The sequence below is a fragment of the Myodes glareolus genome, chromosome 11, assembly GCF_982192425.1.
Source record: "Myodes glareolus chromosome 11, mMyoGla1.1, whole genome shotgun sequence".
In the NCBI taxonomy this organism is placed as follows: Eukaryota; Metazoa; Chordata; class Mammalia; order Rodentia; family Cricetidae; genus Myodes; species Myodes glareolus.
Genome location: NC_142036.1, coordinates 83890376 through 83907831, shown reverse-complemented (window position 1 = coordinate 83907831; position 17456 = coordinate 83890376). Strand labels below are relative to the sequence as shown.

The 17456-nt window shown below is 36.5% G+C and overlaps 1 protein-coding gene and 1 long non-coding RNA gene across 10 annotated transcripts in view; one reads left to right on the top strand and one right to left on the bottom strand.

The window, feature by feature from the left end:
• Dgkb (diacylglycerol kinase beta) overlaps positions 1-17456 on the top strand; it is a 638911-nt gene that overhangs the window by 214086 nt on the left and 407369 nt on the right. The gene's annotated exons all lie outside the window — the stretch shown is intronic.
• Positions 3699-17456, bottom strand: part of LOC125387881 (uncharacterized) — a 35561-nt gene continuing 21803 nt past the window's right edge. Inside the window, exons 2-3 of the long non-coding RNA XR_007228038.2 lie at positions 16275-16429; positions 3699-3853 (exon numbers count right to left, since the gene is read on the bottom strand). This is a non-coding gene — a long non-coding RNA (uncharacterized LOC125387881). The remainder of the gene's footprint in view (positions 3854-16274; positions 16430-17456) is intronic.

The following is a 17456-nucleotide window of genomic DNA, read 5'->3' as shown; positions in this document are numbered from 1 at the left end:
TATGGTCAACAAAGTTCTTACCTGCATTAACCCAGCCAGTCTCTTGCAACCCACATTAGACACTGGAAATCAAGAATAATTGAACTACATGTAATTCTCAAAGTACAATTGTTCTCTCAAGCTTCTGCAGTCTTTTATATGACAATAAATCAGGTGAAATTACTTCACCTTCGGTTCCTCCTACCTTGCTAAGCTACAATTAAAGGTCATTTTTGTGTAATGGAGTAAATACATTAAATATTACACCTATTAACTATTTAAAGGTCCGTGTTTTAAACAAAATAATAGTCTGCTTAGAATATTTGTTAAACTTTTCAAACTATTGGTCACTGAACTTGTTCTAAACTAGGATCGGCACAACTGTCCCAGGAATGAATCTACACTGTTATACACAATTTTAATATTTAATTTATTTAAAGAAAAGCAGTAGCCCTCACATAAAATAAAAAAATTAACTAGGTGTTTTTGTTACTGTTGCTTTCCTTTAGTTGAAGTTTCATCCCTTGTAACCTCTATTAATTGGTTTTGGAGATAGTATTCACCATGAAGACCAGTAGTATTGAGCTTAGTTATTAAAAAATGACCATTCATGTCATCTTTATCAAACCATACAAAATATCAAAGGAGAAATTAAGATGCTAGCTCTATACTGTTATTCCTTAGCTATTTTGTTGAAAACAGATTTATTGAAGTAGGATGCACAGGCCCTCACATTTGCCCTCCTAAAGGGCCCATTCAATAATGTTCAGTGTACTGAGAGGTATGCACCACCATTGCTCATCTCGTGACTTTGAATATGCCTGTTTTGGGTTTGTCTTCATTTCTTTTTGGCATGTACCTATAAATGCAAGAGTTGCACTGTGATAGAGATGCTCTTTAGCGTTAGTATTTTTCTTCAGAAATGTCATCCCACATTCTCACCCCAATTGAAACTCTTTTCCACTGCAGCTGTTCTGGTGACTGGACAGTTTTCTATCATATTTAATACCCCCTTTTCTTCAGCTCCCCATGGAGAAAAGACATACTACATCACAAAGAATGACGTGGTTTTCTTGTGAAGAAGTGAAATTTATTTAATATAAATGGTTGATTCATGATTAGATTTGTTTGGTAAAATGAGAAGCTTGCATTCTGTGTGACATTAATTTAAGCATGGAGAGGGGACGCTATTCTCCTGGTGTGGGGCTGTGATAGGCATGATCAAGTAGCTCCTACAGCTGATAAAGTAAGAGGAACCTGAAGACTTTAACACAGGGCAAAATTTTGAAATTAAGGTTATTCATATGATGTAACATTAGTTCATATAACACTATTAATATGATATAGCATTAGTTCATATAATATTATATCATATAACATAACATTAATTAATATGCTATGACAATCTGCAGCCTTAGATCTGGGAATACAATGTGTTTACTATGCATTTGAATGTTAAGAATAGTTTACTGGTGCTGTTCCCAACATTCCTCATCCTAGCTCCAAAGCCTTGTCCCAGTGATGACTTTACATCCATGATTGAAGGGGGATATGGTGGAACTGTAAGGTTCTGTTGGATTCTGCTGGAAGAATATTGTTAGTTGGAAGTCAAGAGTCATCTCTGCTGGTACTGTAAAATTATTCATGGCCAAGAACACAGAGAACCTTTTTTCAGGAGTATTTCCGTGTTAGAATAGGAAGAATATTGTTAGTTGGGAGCCAAAAATCTTCATGCTGGAACTGAAGAACTTGTCATGTCCAAGAAACTGGAGAACTCTTTTTTTCAGGAGTATTATAAGCAAGGCAAATGAAGAAGGAGATGCAGTGAGTTCATAGATAACAGGTCACCCAGTGACATTTTTGCAAAAGAAGAGACTTGAAAGACTGGGGGAAGGGGGGAGGCGTTTGGGCAGTGGTACCAAGATCTTTAATGAGATGCTGGTATTTAAGTGTGAACCCTGGATATTAGAGAATGTCACTTTCTTCAGAATGATCCAGAATGACTGATTACACACACACACACACACACACACACACACACACATAAATTAAATATTGTCTAAATGATATAAAAGCTTTGTTAATCAAATAATCCAATTCAAATGGCTGAGAGACCTAAGCAATCACTTGAAATAAATATGTATATGGGTTATCTATAAATATTTGTAAGAAGGCATATCTTATCACTCATCAGGAAAATACATGATACAAGTCATAGAATTGTAACACAAGTTAAAAAGCGTACCTTTCCTCTAAGCGCGTGACTGCTCCTCCACTGCCGGGGGAAACGTGACTGAAGCATCCACTGGGACCCCACACGATGAGTGTTCTGCACCTGAGTCCTGACATGCGCTACTTTATTAGGTCAGATTAGTTAACAACATTTCTCCCAACTTCTCTTTGTAAAAAGGAAAGATGCAATAGTTCATGAAAACTGATTTAAAATATGCCAACCATTAGAAAATGATTCATTTATATCATTTGTTACTATAAGGATCACACTAGAATTTAAAAAGTAAATTTTAAACTTTTATGTAAAATGACAAAATATTCACTAAACTCTAAAAAGACATAAATTTTAGGTCTTTAATTTAGTAAAGTAAAAGAATGATAGAATAAATAACTTCTTTGGTACTTAGATCGTTTCCTTATGTTTCTGTAAGTTTCAATTAGCATACCAAGTGACATGCTACCTTACTGTTTAAGTCGATATAATTAAATATATTTTAATTCTTGTAAATTATGAGAAATGGCTATATAATTTCTCTAATGAAGCACATCTGAAGTATACACTGCTTGTGGCTGCCACCTTTTCCATTCCATATTCCTTATTTTTGTGAAAGTGACCCTTCAGTGGGACTTTCTCAGGAAGAACACACTCTTTGAGTTCTAATCCCCAGTACAAAGTATCAGTGCCACATCCTGTTTTGTTCTATAAATGAATGTAATTGACAGAGATTTATTACTTCTGTAATACAAATACATCGGCAACAATAGACACCTTGTATTGACAGAAATAATGAATTTTAAATTCTAAGTTATCTTCAAATGATTATCTCATCTCTATTTAAACTTCGACATTTCACCGGAAGGTGTAATTGAAGCAGCATCTATCAACAAGAAGAGATTACTTGTTTAAGAATTGATATATTAAATATTTTGTCTCCCTTTGGACAATTAAGATATTCTTTCTGGGATAATTTCTCATGCCATAGTATCTTATTAAGTTTTAGTAATGGAGTTTATCCTAATGCCAATCAGATAAATAGCAAAACTTCTCAGATCACAGAAAGGGAAATAAATTATTTTGGAAATGTGGATCTATGAATATTCTTCAGCTTTGAGTCAAATGGTCTCGATTCTACCTCTCTTTCCTCTCCACTGCTAAGTCTGTAATGTGGCCAATTATGGTGTTACTGCAGCAGCTCTCTACGTAGTCCTACGTATAACACCCTCAGAGAACCATATGCCATATTAACTTCTCCTCTTCCGATCGCTCTTACTCTTCCACAATTTTAAGAATTCTAAATTATACATTGTAAATATGGTGATTACATCTTAAATAGCAGAGGGTATGTGACGCCTTCCTTAGAGCATGTGTTAAACTAAGTCACTCCTCCCCAGAATGTCAGAAGGTCTGTTAGGGAATGAATATGATCTGTGAGTCTTCTTCACAGCTCAGCTATTATGGGATCCTTTTGCGTCTACCTATCACTTACCTCACGCAAGTGAGAATTAATAATGACAAGCCCAATGCTGAGCATCAGCCAGTGGTAGGAGGAGGTGTACATCTGAATCCCCTAACGTTCTGAGACTTGTGAACTGTCTGGAACTTTCTTCCCTTTGCGAGTTTGTGAGCTTCCATAGATGCAGCCTGTGGTGGGGAGGTGTGAGCACTTGAATGAGGCTGGAGCTTGCCGCTCTGAGTATTGCATTTTAGCTTTATACTATTTTGGTTGTTTCATTCTTCTTTTCCATTTACCCCTTTCACCTTCAGCAACAGCTACTGAACTCACGGGTCTCCTTGAAATATTTTGCACAACCTCCCTACGATTTGTACCCCTACAGTTTTCTTCTTCATCTTTTTTTTTTTTTTTTGTCAAAAGAATGGGGATAAAGTACATTGTCAGTTCTCAATAAATGTTTCATCAGTGTCATTACTTAATATTCATTTAATTAATATTCATTATAGGTCAATTCATAATTGTCATCATGGTAATGATAGGCAAAAGGAATCTCATTTTTTCTATATTTTGAAACTCTAAAAAATTCAGGTTCATGGCATTATTCATAGGGAATGTTGCTTTATATTTATTTAATTTTTAGGATGGGTGGCATTGAATTGGAGCATTCCAATCCAAGTAATCAGTTCATAGTACTGGAAGATTAAGGCATATATATATATATATATATATATATATATATATATATATATATATATTACACTTGCATTTGTTTCCAGCTTGGTATACTCCCATACACAACACTAAAGTCTGCATCATAGAAAAGGGGGCTACACAGCGTCATTATGTGAACATTACATCATCTAAGTTGTGAGAAGAAGCATAATTCTTTACATTGTTCTGCTTAGGTTAACATCGCTATTTCTAAGGAATCCATCTGTATGCTGATGTGAGATAACACACACACATACCACATCACACACACTACACACACACATAAATGATGCTATTTCTTAAGAAAAGGGTCATTATCAATGTTGAGTTATGTTTGTTTCTACCTAAAATCATAGTTATATTTTTGAGTTTATTTTTAATAGGACTATGTCAATATTTTGGTAAGTTTCTGTGATAGTTTTGTCTTAAAGCATAGTTGTGAATAGAGCAAGTTATAACTCTTTTGATGAAAACAAACTGTGCCGTGGGAAGTTTATCGCAATTCATAGGAATGCCAAAACACAGTGCCAGGAAAATAGGATTTGGAAGTTTGATGAAGATAAAATCTAATGGAAATCAAAAATCTGCACCCATACATAAACATATCAAAGGGATTTACAACCATAACAAGATGGAGCACTTAAAGTACATTCAAATGAAACAAAACACTCATGTCCATTTGTGATTCAAAAATAAGGCTGGATGTGGGGTTGCCTACTGATGATGACTGAGGCTATTCTACAAATAATTGCCAACAAGGTTTAAGGGAGGTCACAGAAAAATGCAGTATGCAGTCAAAACATCAGTGAATTGATACCAAAATTAAGAGAACAACAAATTTATGTCAGAAAATGTTAAAAATTTGACAGTGGCAGTTTGAATTTTCCTAGTCTCTGATTTTAGTAGCTTTAGAAAGACATGAAAGATCCACGCTTGATAATGTCCATCTAGAGAAACACTTTAGAGCATCATTTTCATGCAATCACGAACTCAATATATGGCGTTGTTAGACATGGCCTTGCATCTCATTAATATCTCAAAAGACAGTGCAATGTGGAAGTCTTGTTCCTGCAATTTTGCTCTGCATTTTATAACAATAGCTAATATATAGACATGTATATATGTATGTGTATAAGTACATACACATACATATATATGTGTATATATGGACATATACACACGCATATATACATACATATATCTGATTTATGACTAAAGTTCATTTTAGTTTTGTCAAAGTAGTAATAATTCTGCCACAACAGAACAAGGAAGGGGCATATCCCATAGAGTTTTCATAGATCACTTGCCTGAAGATTCACTGTTTAAAATGAAGGAAATAGTAATTGTGATTTTCATTGGCAAAGGACATTACTGCAGACATCTACTCAAAGTTAACACAGTTGAAACATATGAATAGAGGTTTGAAGGATAAAGAAGGAATAGAGGAGAGAAACAATAAGCCAGAGTTCACCAGTATCACAGTAATGTAGATTCAAATGGAGGGCAACTAATCCTTCCCGAATGCATAGGGGTACTGAGAGAGTGCCCTGGATTCTTCCCTCAATGTATAGGGGTACTGAGAGAGTGCCCTGGATTCTTCCCCCAATGCATAGGGTACTGAGAGAGTGCCCTGGATTCTTCCCTCAATGCATAGGGGTACTGAGAGAGTGCCCTGGATTCTTCCCTCAATGCATAGGGCACTGAGAGAGTGCCCTGGATTCTTCCCTCAATGCATAGGGTACTGAGAGCGTGCCCTGGATTCTTCCCTCAATGCATAGGGGTACTGAGAGAGTGCCCTGGATTCCAGGAGTATATTATCAAGGGGAAGGCAACATGCTATTCCTAAAAGTTGAAAATAAAACTAGAGGACTTTCTTGATTTTAAGTATACTGAGAAAAAAATTCTAACTGAGCAAAAAGAATCTGTGTCTTCAATCTGACTGATCTCCTTTGGGCAATTCCTATGGAATTCTTTTTTGCTTCAAGAAATTATTGCAAATTTGCCTGTAAAGGAAAATGTACTCAAGTACATAAAACTTAAAAGAACAACGAGAAAGACCTTTCTAAGAGCCTTAGCAATATTTCTGTCTTGTTAAAGGTACCCTGATGAAATAATATGGACATGACACTATTTATTAAGAACTGGTGTAAAGTATCAAGGCACATAGAATCATGCATAATAAATGAAATATCAGATAAAACCTCACATTACATTTGCTAGAACATCAGCCATGTTGAGATTACTTTTTTGAATAAAATATGGAAGACTGAAAAGAAAATTAAATTCCATGTCATGTGTTACCTCAAATAGTCCACATAAACTAAATATTTAATTTCCTGATGAGCCCACTATTAAGACCCCTTTTTCCTAAAAAGAAAATGTTAAAAATGTTGGACAACTCATAAAAGAAAATTGTTTTAAATGGGAAATGCTAAAATCTTCAAATCAGGGTAAAAACTTACTATGGTAGACTATATAAAACTCATGTAATTGCTAGAATTGCCCATTGTTGTTAGATCCGTATCAAATTGGCTGCCCTAGTAAAACACTGACAAGGCAAATTAGTCACAAACTATGATGTGATGGTGTCCAGATAACCATACTACATTGTTTCTACTTGTCTCCTTGGATGATTGTTGTGGGCAAGACAGACATACAGATCTAATATCATTAGATGTTAGTACTTTGTGTTACTCTCATCTCCTAAGTTTAAGATTGGTGTGGGAGAATTGTCTGTATTCTGTCAATCATGTTTTAAATAAATGCTGATTGGCCAGGCAGGAGGTGTAGGTGGGAAAACCAGACAGGAAGTGAAAATGATGCAAGGAAAGCAGGAGAATTCTGGGGAGGAGGAAGTTGATTCCCCCACTCCTGCCCAGATCACCAAAGCAGCAGGATGTGAGCTGCCCCACTGAAAAAGGTACTGAGCCACATGGCTAACATAGATCAGAAAAATGGGTTAATCAAGATGTGAGAGTTAGCCAGTAAGAAGCCTGACCTAATGGGCCAATCAGCTTTATAACTTACAGAGATCTGTGTGTGATTTTTCTCTGGGACTAAACAGCTCGGAGGGCCGGGCAGGACAGAAAAACCCCCAACAAACAGGTCCCCTCATGTTACATAAGATGTTGAATGCAGTCCAAACAAGACTGTCTGAAAGCTATTAGACTTAAGGACAAATTCCACCTGGAAGCATAATCTGTAAATTTAATGTTTCTTACTGAAATAGGGGAGATGATACATGAACCATGTCTATGTTCATGCCTTCTTCCATGTTCATATACAGTGTCAGCTGTTCAGTTTCACTTTATTTTGCTTTAACCCAAAGACATGTATATGAAAATTGTTGCATACACCTTTTTCCATATATTTTAGGGATCTCTGGCTCACTCCTGTTGTTATGCCTAGATTAATCTGTGTAGCTGTTTACCCAGGAAGTATGGTGATTCTGTTTGGTTCTCTAGGTCCCCTTCTTGAGTTCAAATCTCGATGATAAAGTCTGTTACTTGAAGGTCTTCCTTCTCTTCCTCATCTTTTTCCTGTTTAGTTGGTGTTAGTTTGTTTCTTTAGCTTGGTGTTTCCAGTTGAAAAGAACTAGCTAGGGTTATTTGGGAGGATGCAGCCTCAAATGAGATCTCCCCATCAATATAGCTTGTGGGAAAGTCTATGGAATATTTTCCTAATTAGGGATTGATATGGGAGGGCCCAGCCCAGCCCACAGAGGTGGTCCTTAGTTGTGTAAGAAAGCAGACTTAGTAAGCCATGAGGAGCAAGGCAGCATGCGGAGCTCTTCTGTGGTCTCTGTTCCAGTCCATGACCCAAGTTTAGGCTTGGAGTTCCTGTTCTGGCTTCCTTCAGAGACGGAATGTGTCACGAGAGTTGTAAACAGAAGTGACCCTTGTCCTTCCCAATCTGCTTTTTGTCATGGTGGTTATGAAGCTAAACAAAACTCCAAGACACCTTCTCAGAGTTGTGGCATCTCTAGCTTCATTTACCTCAGCTACACAAACCCTGAAGGAAGGCTGCTCGGACACATTCTCTGCTTGTCTATGGTATGTGTGTTCTATACCATCCACAAGGGGTTTTCAAATTATTTCCTCTGATTCTTGTTTCTTCCATACTCCTGGATTTTACTATTACCACGAGTCTCCCTTTTCTCATTCTAGCATTATCTGCCTTCTCTCTTTCTATGACTAATTTTTTTCTGATATTTTTATGCCTATAATAATTTTCCTTTTATTTACACTGTAATTTGAAAGAGAAATAAACCAAAACCATTAGTCATTCAACTTTCTTATCAGTTCCATTGTGTGCTTGAGAGTCTACCCTGGAAGAACAGCTATAGTGTCTTGTGTACAGAGGAATCTCCTGTGTTTGCACAGAAATCTGTCTCTTGACCACTGCTTCAAGCATTCTCAGATGTGTAGAACCTCAAATGTTTGTCTTTCTTCCTTCTCAGTCCACATTATTCTTCCTACTTACTTTGAAAATTCTTGTGATTCTTATTAAATCAATTTGAATTGTGGAGGCAAGGTGGCATAGGAGTTTAAGGTGAAACAGGGATCTTGCTTTATGTGATTATGGAGGAATAGAAATCCATTCAGAGGGAAAAAAAACATTTGTAAAGAGCAGAGGAGTGGACACATAGCCTAAAGTTATCTGGAATATGCTCTGAGGAAAATTAGCTTCCCTAGAGCTTCCCTAGGGAATTTGGGATAAAAAGTCACATCACTGACTTACTCTCAACCGCCTGAAGTTCAGGGTTAGCCCATTCTGACTATTTCAATACACCACCAAAGTAATCTCTGAAACCAGAGGCATTTTGGGGAGAATCTGTTCCTGTAAACAAAGGCTGATTCTCCAGAAAACAGGGCTGGGAGTTCTCAGTGGCTTCCATACTAGGTGTAGGTGTTTCCAGGAGGGAGCCACAGAACTGCATTAGGCTACCAGGGGGTTTTACTAGAGATCCTTTCTAACTCCTGTGTCTAGTCTGATATTTTAGAAAGACTCTTCTTTCATGCTCCATCATTCTCCATATTCCTTCCATTTTAATTTTTTTTCTCCAAACATGCTCAGAAAAAATATGGTTGCATGCACATTACATTACTGAAATACTTAAAACAACTTTCATGTTAAAACTAGAACATGCATCTACCTGCTTGTTTATGGAGTTGCTCCATCATTCATTTCATTATTTTCCAACAAGATGTATCTAATGTCTGGGTGTAGCACATGCTAAAATATAAGCAAAGCATGGATTCCTAACATATACATATGCATACACATACACACAAATACACAATATAATGTTATAGAATAAATATTCTTGAAAAATAAAGTGAATATTTACAAACTGATTAGAGTTTATTACTACAAAGAATATGGAAAATAGTATTTTATCCAAGTGTTGATAAAAAATTTCCACTCAAAATCAGTGTATGCCTGTTTTTTAAGAATGAAGGTCAAGTTCTAATAACAAAACTAAGTTTTACAAAATTTATTTCTAAGTACAATTTTTAAGATATAAAAGCTTGAAAATGAATATATTAATTTGAATATGTATAATATAGATCTTTGAAATGTTCCAATTTATGTCATTGTATATATGGATCACTCATTTATTATCCATGATTTTGTTGAAATGGACCTTAATTCATCTATTAGTGAAATATAGGTTGTAGGTAGATTACTTTCATAGGAATTCACACTTTTTTTGTGGGAAGCATCACATGTCCCTTAGTTTTCTTATGCATTTACTATTTTTACCATGTTTTATATAATCTGAATGTGTGGTATGATATAATATGCATCGTTTAAAAAGGAATATATTCTTAGGTGGATACATATGTTCAGCTTAAAGAAAATATGGTATTGAAAAAGCTTAAGCTAGGTTAAGTGGTTTGGGGTATTTTATTAAAAGACAAAAATAGTTTGTACTTTTCTAAGTCTGGTAATTTTCAATTATTAATATCATAAGCTTTATAAGTCCAAATATTTATTTGAATATCCATATTTGTAAATGGGTATGGGGGTAAAAATAGTTTCCTAAATGCTTTAAAATTAAAATGATTTTGTGCACCATATATGTTCAGGTTCATGCTAACGTCTTGATGGAGTCTTCAGGAGACAATGGTGTAATTAGTGACTTACCCAGACTTTAAAATAGTTTAGGCACTGTCTATAAATGCTTTTCTAACACAGAGATACACATGCATTTCTTTAGTCAGATTTCATAGTACAGTGCTTGTGGCTCAGACTACATGCCAAAGTTCCAGCTCATACTAAATGGGTTTGAACATAAACTGTGCATGCAGATCTCAAGTGGTAGTCTCTTAGTAGATGCCAGCCACTCTTTATTGCTACCCTCTTTTATTTCAGTAACATTTTAATTAATTCACACTGATTGAATAAATGTACATTGAGACTTATTTCCTAATGAGGGCGCATTGAGAGGGAAGGTTCCGCATCATCCTGATATCCTGTGGGTAATTATATTCTAATTATATGGTCAGGGGAAAAGAGGCTATAACTCAGCACTGATATTGTTCGCTGGGCCCAATTAATTACAAGCACATAATGAAAGTTCATGATAAGGTTGACTGGCAGTCAGTGTAAATTTTTGACTCAATTCAATTGTACCTAAAGTGAATACAGAGCTAGACTTTAACCTGGTTAGAAAATGCTCTGGCATGAGATCAGTGAATGTTCAGATGGACAAAAGATCAGAACAAATTCTATCATATGCTCTGCCTCCAAGCTTTTCCATGGATGATGAAAAGAAAAACTAAGCTCTGACTGTAAATATTATTATCAATGTTCTTTCATTATCTGTACTGACCCTGGAAAGCAGTAGTACACTGTTATATACAGGAAGAGAATTATAGAACTAGTCATGATTTTTGAAGAGGAACAGTGGGCATAACAGAAAACATTATAGATATATTATGGGTAACAGATGTATAGGTATTAATTTGCTATGTTAGCTTTTGGAAGGAGGATTCCCTTCTCTCTCTTATTGCTTTTAGTTATTCATAATTTCTCTTTCAGTAGACTCAGTTTTTATATATGTAGATGTTCAAATCAAACATAAATGTGCTGCTCCTATATACTTATTAATAGACGAAATGGTAAAGTGATCACAGTCAAAGTCCTCTCTCTCTCTCTCTTTCTCTCTCTCTCTCTTTGTCTGTCTGTCTGTGTGTATGTGTGTGTGTGTAGTGTGTGTTGGTGCAAATGTGTTTTGGGGAATCTTTTTAAATTAAAATTTTATTAGACTATTTCAAGTTCCATGGAGAGAGCATAGAACAATGAAAGACACTGAGATCAAAATAAAATGAAACTCAATTAAGAGTAAAATATGTAGAAATAATTTTTCATTTTTAAAAGAATTGAGGCTGTAATTCATCAGTCCTCCTTTGCTTTTCCTCCCTTCCAACCCTCTTAAGTCCTCCTGCCGCTCTCTTTCAAATACACAGTCTGTCTCTTAGGGTATGCATACATGAACATGTATATGAAGATATGTTCCTAAATACCATCAGCTCAGTTCATATAATGTTACTTGTGTCTTGCTTTTAGGGAGAAGTATTTTTTAAAGCAAAGCCTTTATTTGCCTTGAGATTGCCAAGTATGCTAGGCCTCTTGCTCAGTTAAGCCTGGGCATTTTCCTGTCTCCACCATCCTGGGGCTGAGATTAAAATCATATGTTACCATTCCAGCTATTTTACTTGGATTCTAGGGATGGAGTTTAGATCCATAAATTTGTTGGTCAAGGTTCTTTTTCAACTGATCTCCCTAGCACAAGTAAAGTAATGTTGTCATTAAATTTCTGTTAATACAAGCTTATAAAATTGACTTTGGTAGAGAGTGATTGTGCAAGAGACTCTGTCTTTCCAAGTGGCCATGTCTTTGCAAGTGGCATTGCACGCGTTATACAAACCCCATGCCTAGCAGTCAATGCCAACAAGAAACAAGCTCATTGGCAATTTTTTGGAAATTCTTTGTCTTATAATGCTTGGCCAGGGATTTTTTACTTTAATCTTACAATCGTTGCGGGTATACATTGTTTTCCTGCTTTGTGTGTTTATGATGTGTAAACCTGTGTGGTTCTGTGCCTGTATGCATTCCTTGTGTTTTTTGTCCTTATTTATTTATTTAAAGAATTTCCACTTCCTCCCTTCCTCCCAATACCCTTCCACTTCCCCCACTCCCTCTCCTCCTCCCTCACCATTCCCAAGAGCAGGAAGGTTTCCTGCCCTGTGGGAAATCCAAGTTCCTTCCCCCTCCCTCCAGGTCCAGGAAGGTGAGCATCCAAACAGACCAGGATCCCAAAAAGCCAGTCCATACAGACGAAACAAGAACCAGTGCCATTGTCACTGGCCTCCCAGTCAGCCCCCATGTCAGCCACATTCAGAGAATCCGGTTTGATCACATGCTCGCTCAGTCCCAGTCCAGCTGGCCTTGGTGAGCTCTCATTAGATCAGTCCCTTGTATCAGTGGGTGAACGCACCCTTCGCGGTCCTGACTTCCTTTTTCATGTTCTCCTTCCTTCTGTTCTTCATTTGGACCTAGGGAGTTAAGTCCAGTGTTCCAATATGTGTTTCTGTCTCTATCTCCATCCTTCGCCATATGAAGGTTCTGAGATACCATCTTACACCTGTCAGAATAACCAAACTCAAAAACAACAATGATAGCCTATGCTGGAGAGGATGTGGAGTGAGGGGAACACTCATCTATTGTTGGTCGGAATGCAAACTTGTGCAGCCACTGTGGAAAGCAGTGTGGCGGTTCCTCAGGAAACTGGGAGTCAACCTCCCTCAGGACCCAGCAATTCCACTCTTGGGAATATATCCAAGAGATGCCCTATCATACTACAAGAGTATTTGTTCAACTATGTTCATAGCTGCACTATTTGTAATAGCCAGAACCTGGAAACAACCTAGGTGCCTCTCAATAGAAGAATGGTTAAAGAAGGTGTGGAACATATACACAGTAGAGTTTTACTCAGCGGTAAAAAACAATGACATCTTGAATTTTGCATGCAAATGGATGGAAATAGAAAACGCTTTACTGAGTGAGGTAACCCAGACACAAAAAGAGTAATATGGTATGTACTCACTCATAAGTGGATTCTAGCCATTGTTAAAGGTCTTTGAGTTTATAATTTGTGATCCTAGAGAAACTAAGTAAGAAGGTGAGCCTGAAGAAAATCATATAGTTATCCTCCTGGATATTAGAAGTAGACAAGATTGCCAGGCAAACTTGGGTGCACGGGGGTGGGGGTGGGGTTGTGGAAGTAAGGAGAGATGGTTAGGGAGAGGGGAGAGGGGGAGGATTGGGGATGGCTTGGGGGAATAGGAGGGGGAGGGAGGAAGAATGGTTATGGGAGCAGGGAAGTTTATATCTCAATTAAGGGAGCCATTTTAGGGTCTGCAAGAGACTTGATTCTGGAGGGGTTCCCAGGCCCAAGGAGAGGTCCCCAGATTGTTCCCTGGGCAGCAGAGGGTAGGGTGCCTGAACTGGCCTTGGCCCATAACCATACTGATGAATATTTTGCATGTCACCACAGAACATTCCTTGTGTTTTTTCTTTGGATCTTTTTCTTTTTCCTTCTGTCCTATACTCATTTGTTTTTATTTTCTTTCTACTATTGTTCTTTAGTTGTCCATTTGTTTTCGAACAAGAGAGAGAAAGGAGGGATGTAGATAGGGATGGGAGGGGAACTGGGGAGAAACTGAGAGGAGCAGAACGAGGGGACTCCAAAATCAGGATATAGGGTATGAAAAAAATCTGCTTTCGAAAGAAGGACACAAGTCTCTACTATTTATGAATTCTAAAGGTTTTATTTTTGATACTTACATTTTAATTGGCTATAACAGTATTTATATGGAATAAAAAGCAAGGTATCGTCTTTTGGGCTCAGATGGTACATCGACCTGGGTGTTACTAAAGGCACTAGTAGCAAAAGAACCACTTAAAAAATATGTTGTGAGTGTGTGTTTGAGTCTACATAGGAAGAGCTCACAAAATCATAAATTGTGAAACTGGAATAAGAAGAGAAAGTTCATGAAAAACTAAAGTGTGTTTGTTTATCATACCCTGGTTATGCCCCCAGTATGTTTCATTCTAATTGTTGAGTAAAGCATAACTTGACCCCTTTAGCTAAGACTATGTTCCCCTTTAGGAGCAAAATTTTTTCTTTATACTAACTTTCCTTTTCTTTTATATTTTTTTCCTTTTATTAAAAATACTCTTATCACTCATTTTTTAATGTCAGTGATATGTGCTTGAAGTAAAAGAAAGTACACAGTTTAAAATAGTTTTTTTTTTTGTGTGTGTGTGTGTGTACTTTCCGAATACCACTGCAGGAAAAGGTGTGCTGAATTCATCCGTATTGACCTTTACCAGGGCTTTATTTGATTTTCCTTCATATTTTGAATTCTTCATTAACATTTAAAGATATTTTAATTTTGATCGTGCAGAAAGTGGGAACTTATTTATAGAAGTAATGCTATGTGCATGGGTCTCTCTCTGTCTCTATCTCTGTGTGTATGTGTGTGTGTTTATGTGTATGTGTGTTTGTCTCTGTCATTTTCTCTCATCACTTTGTGTGTGTGAGCATGTATGTGTGCACGTGCATGTGTGTGTGCGTGAATGTGTGTGTTTGTGTGTGTGTGTGCACGAGTGTGTGTGTCTGTGTGTGTGTGTGTGTGTGCATGTGTTCATATGCATGCGTGTGTGCTTGAATGTGTGTGTTTGTGTGTGTGTGTGCACGAGTGTGTGTGCCTGCATGCGTGTGTGTGTGCATGTGTTCATATGCATGCATGTGTGCTGCACTCAGAACCAAACCTGGACCTTAGTGTGCTAGGCAGCTTCAGGACCACTGAGCTATATCTTAAGGTCCAGTGACGTAAAATTATTTTTCTGTTATTTGAATATTGAGAGTATTGGCTGGCAAAATGAGTTTCTAACTCTTAATTTTGGATGCTAATCATTTAATTTTATTTTAAACGGTTGCTCATAATCTGAAAATAGGCTAGCTTGGTTCAATAAGAGAGGTAAATGAGATTTCAAATATAAAGGCACCTTACTAAAATTATGAATTTTCATACATAAGTGTAGGCCTAATTTTGATAATTTTACTTTAGTCTTGAAATAAATGATGACTCTTTAAATGTGAGTACTGCCTCCCTATAATATTAACTAAAACGTCCAATAATCTCCACTAAAGATTTCTCTTTGTCCTGTGACAATTTGGATTAAATTGTCAATTTAAAATGATTACATATTAGAAAATACAAAGGCAAGAAATATCCTAATACGTACTTAAGAATAATAGGATTTTAAAATTTCTTCAATATTAAATTGAACTTAATATGTGCCCTGAAGGCAAATGCATCTTTTAAACTAATTATCTGTTCTGTGTATTCTATTTAATATTAAAAAGATACTGATTAAATAAAATCAATCACATTCCTCTGTAGTCACATCTCTCATTGATTAAATAAAAATATACAGTTCCTGTATTAATTCTAATTAAAAATATATTACAGTGAGAATTATATACTCAAGATAATTTTCAAAACTAAAACATTTATTCTTTTCATCTTCAATATTTAAAAGTATGTACAAAAGAGAGGAAGAGCAGTAATGTGATATCTGAATCTGTGTTTGAGAAATAACAACTGATTTTTTTTCCGCCTGAGGCCTTACTGTAATTCAAGAAGAGGTGGCTAGTGAGATGATAATTTAATAGCCACCCTCTACCTATTCATTCTGATTGGTAGGATGCTCACAGATGAGGAATTTTTATCTTTTTCATTCTTCAACAAATGTCTCTCAGGAGGCAGAGTATCACCTGGCAAAGTTCTCAGGGCTGTCTTGGTATTGCTGCCATCTTACCTGAGGTAGGCCTTCAGTTTTGTCTGTTCCTCTTCCTCATCCTTAGTTACTCTATCCCAATGCTCAGAGAGATTCAGCAGTGTCTCCCCCTCACATCTTGCTGCCGAGCGTACACACACTGTCCATAGGAGTGGCTTGCTGACAACCCTGCAGATCTGAGGAAGAGAAAGCCCCCGTATTCATATCAACAAAATACTAATTCTAGACAAGCGACAGCAAAGTGACAGAACGGTTCCAGTCCCTTCTAGAATAATTGTTTTGCTTGCTTTTATGCCTTAACTATTGTTTTTTACGAATGTGGTATATAGATTTGGTGTTTTATTTTGATCTTAGATTTTTTTCTCACATCTGTGCTTTTTTTTTGTGGTGCCTGTAGGTTCTTGCATACAGACCCCAGTGAGATTACCTACACTGTTGTGTTCCTGAGCTTTTACCCAGCTTAGACATAGAAATATATATTTATTATTTATTATTTATGTCTCATTTCCTGCTCTTTCTAGAGTTCTACTAGTTAAAAGAGTAAAACAGAATTCTTTGTGTCTGATGTTTTTAATAACCACCATCGTAATCTTAACATTATCTGGATCTTCTTTCGCATGTCCTACATCTTGGAATAAGAGAAAATGTAATTGTATGCATTTACGTTAGGAATTGGAGCTTGAGAACAGTAGGCGATTGTATTCAGTATTCAGTATTTTTTGTGGTTGACAGACAACCACACTTGCAAACTGGTATTTTATGAACTAAGTTCCAGAGAAGCAAAGATAAGAGGGTTTTGGAATTTATTAATCTCCTCTTTGTTTCAAACACGTGAACACACATACACAGATACATATGCTACGCTCTTCAACATTAATGTGTGCACGTGTTTCTCAGGCAACTCAGGAAGCCATGGCAGTGGAGGATAATGGGAGATATTCTTTTATAAACACTAAAATTTTTGGATTTAGCCTAATCTCTTTAAGCAACTTTCAACTAAAGGGGTAGTATTTATTTGATTACACATAAACTGTATAGATTAACTCATAGTAATAATTTGATTATAATTTATTAATAGCAGTGTTTGCATATGATGGCAAGGAGCAAATACACTCATACTCTCTGCATTCAAATGGCACAATCTGCAGGAAGGGATGAGATGATGCTGGAAAATGTATTGTTGGTATTGATGTGGAGAAAGAT